The sequence below is a fragment of the Cibotium barometz genome, chromosome 25, assembly GCF_041138505.1.
Source record: "Cibotium barometz isolate CiBa-2024 chromosome 25, ASM4113850v1, whole genome shotgun sequence".
Taxonomy (NCBI): Eukaryota; Viridiplantae; Streptophyta; class Polypodiopsida; order Cyatheales; family Cibotiaceae; genus Cibotium; species Cibotium barometz.
Genome location: NC_141070.1, coordinates 30,291,117 through 30,294,844, shown reverse-complemented (window position 1 = coordinate 30,294,844; position 3,728 = coordinate 30,291,117).

Genomic DNA, 3,728 nt, shown 5'->3' with positions numbered 1-3,728 from the left:
GCAGCAATCGGCCCCCAAAAAGAAGAAGAAGGGCAAGAAATCAAGAAGAAGAAGAAGAAGGGCAAGAAATCAATCGGCCCTCAAGAAGAAGAAGAAGAAGGGCAAGAAATCAAAAAATGAGGAGCCTCCATCATCCACAATCGTGACAACAACAATGCCAAAAAAGACGTCATGGCCAGAGTGGGAAGGGGATGACATTGATGAGGATGCTAAGGATAGCCACTCTAACGATGATGAACATGAGTCCCATGCACAAGGCGATGAGCAGGTGAGTCTGCATGGTGAGAGCAAAGAGCACGGTCTTAGAGTTGAAAAGAAGACGATGCAACCCTCTTGGGATCCAGTAAGTGAACTTAACATGTTTGAATATTCATTAGTTCATTTATTGAACAATAGTAATAACATGTATTTGGTCTTGTCTAAATGAAGACTACCGTCCACATGTGGTGGACCCTCTACACTTAGTTCTCAACTCCAACATTCATTAGTTTATTTATTGAACAATAGTATAACGACATGTATTTGGTCTTGTCTAAATGAACACTACTGTCCACATGTGGTGGAACCTCTTCACTTAGTTCTCAGCTCCAACATTGATCACCTCTATCTCACACTTTTGGGAAAGAGAAAACATAGGTATAATCTCTAACTCATGTTAGTGACTCTCTCCATTTGTCATCATTATATAGTTTGCAGTCCACTTATATGATTTGTGGTTCCAGGAATCTTGCAGTATTACAATGATTCATGGGATCTCTGACGAGGTGGGGAAGCATGGATGCTTTCGATTGCCTTGGAGGCCTGCGCTTGGTGTGGGTTGATTTTCCAACAAATCTCTCTCTCTACAAAGATGGGGTTTTGGTTCCTCGATAGATTGTTTTTAGGGAGGTACTTGTGGAGTTAGCTTTTGTACTTGCTGCTGCTGTAGAGTTCCTATACGCCGATGGCACTATGGTGTGTACTCTACATGTAGAGCACCTAGGGATTGGTGTGCAAGAGGCAAGGATTTGGAATTTCACATTACAAAGGACTTTGTTCTTGCTCTTCCCTCGATACTTGTATGTCATGTCAGAAGATGGCCAAGAAGAGGTGAGTGAAGGAGTGGTTTTTTTAAAAGTGAAGCTCAATGATTTCCCTAGCGTACTTACTAGTGTGTGCATGTAGGTCACTATTTTGGTCATCGCCATCTTCATGCACCCCAGTGAGAGTACGTTCAGTCATCCAAAGTATGACAGGTAGGGAGGTGAGGTAGCTATAGATTGTTCAGGTTTCAAGGTGGACATGATATCTTCCTAGAGCTGAAAACCACAAGAAGGAACCTCACCATGCCAAGATGGGAATCTCATTCGAAATGTTGAGCATAGCGAGCCTTTCACAAGGTAATTACAACACTCATTTCATTACAATTCGATTCGAGTAGTGTAATCTTTATATAGTCATTATCTTTTATATTGTCGTCCATTTATATATGCCAATTGTGAGCTTATACTATGGCAGGTGGGAATCTCATTCGAAATGTTGAGCATAGCGAGCCTTTCACAAGGTAATTACAACACTCATTTCATTACAATTCGATTCGGGTAGTGTAATCTTTATATAGTCATATCATGGGGATACAGAGTCCTAGATTTCTTTGCTAGTACTAGGACCCGTGCTAGAGCATGCAGGATGCTGCAATGACATTGCATCAGTGTGGAGAGCGATGAGGTGTGCCTTAGTTCGTGTCCATGACCACTCATGTACGTTTACGATGATTTACTTCAACAATTTTTCAAAGGGTGAGGCTAGTGAGTATACTCAACGGGAGAAATAGAGGGACATGGGGGCATTGTCTCCACACGTTCCTCACTCATATCCTCCACCTGCTCTAGTACCCATGAGCCCAACACAGTCAAAGGCCTCATCATGGTGGCCACTTGGTGTTCCAAGGGAGCTCCAATATTGACATGTCATGCCACATATATCCCTTGTGGGTTCTTTTATAATGCCCTCATCATGGGAACCATGTCCTGAACTTGCAAGGCCGCTATTCCACTCGCACCTACACCATTTGGTAGAGCTCCCTACCCCATACCACCTTCCTTCTTCCACTAGCACCCGAGGCGTCCTTACTGATGTATTTCACTCGCTCTTGTAATGAAAGAAATATATTGTTTTAGACATTATTGTGATACACTCTTGTACACTCAAATTATGTTAATGGCATTGTTTTTAGCTTCTATTGTGATCGTTTAGGTAATTAAATTGACAATTGAGAGAGATGGAGCAAGATGGATAGGGATCTCAAGGCCATGAGAGAGAGTGTGAGTGAAAGAGAGTTTGAGTGAGAAATAAAAATAATTATTTTTGTGCTTAAAATAGATATATCTATTTTTGAGAAGTTATAAATATAGTAGAGATTGCCATGTTCCAGTACTCTTCTTCTAGGCACACATCCCACCCTCCCCTCCCCTTATATCTTCATATTACAATAGGCTGGGCATAAACTCAATTATCATGGCTTCACCTAGCAATCTCTCTAATACTACTATGTTTGCAAGTATCTTAAGTAAAGCTCTTCAATCTTTCATGCACCTCAAAGAAAAGGAACCTAGATCGAATACCCTTATGGAAGCATGAATAACAATTTTTGAAGTGCAGGAGCTCTACAAGAAGCTCACAATAGAGAAAGCGGTAGACCTTGCAGACAAGAACATGCTAGAGGTGAAAGCAACAGCCATTGGGATAAGGAAAGCTTTTAGCATCATTGAAGAGGCAAAGGAGGCTCCTCTTTGAGTAGAAGTTGCCACCTTTAGGGGGGTAGATGGAGAAGGCCAAGATGATAGTTAAGGCCCAAAATGCTTTCATATATTGTTGCATGTGTTCAACATCTCATAGGTGTTTGTCATAATATGCTACAATATTTCGCTCTGGTCACATTATGTAGGTCTTGCATCTTTCAAGCTTGGATGTTTCTAGTGTATGTCTCACCAAGGTGTCCTAAGTCTCCTTAGACATTTGTGTGTCTTGTATATACATAATTATAGAATCTGCCACATTGACAAACAACAAATATAGCACCTTTTTGGCCTTTTCATGCCATGCTTCATATGCATGCACCTGCTGTGGAGTTCGATTGAGATGCATGCTCTTGCATATATGGGACATAGAGGAATTCAATCCACATTAGCTACATGTAAAGAATATTTCTTTTGGCTTGATATGAAACATGACATTGTAAAATTTGTGCCTGAATGTATTGTTCGTCAAAGAATTAAACGCCATCATGGTAAATATTTTAGTCTTTTAATGCCTCTACCTATTCCCAAAGGTCCATGGGAAAAGATTTCAATGGACTTTATTACTGGTTTGTTGACTACGTCCTCTAATGACATGATATGGACCATAGTTGATAGATTTAGCAAGCAAGCATACTTTGTACCTTGCAAGAAGACCGTGTCTGCCCCTCAAGCTGCTAAGCTATTCATTAAGACTATCTTTCCTCACCATGGCTTTCCCAAAGTCATTCTTTCTGACTGAGATGGCCGACTCATAGTTCTTCCACATGTTTTGGGTGTCGATTCGCTGACTGAGGCAACACATTCATTTAGTGCCGATTTACCGATTGAGGCAACACATTAGTTTAATGCCAATTTGCTGGTTGAGGTAGCACTATAGCATGAGGTTGGCCACCTTTGCTTTTGTTTATTTCACACAACTAAGGATAGTTGCTTTTTAACCCCGTGGTA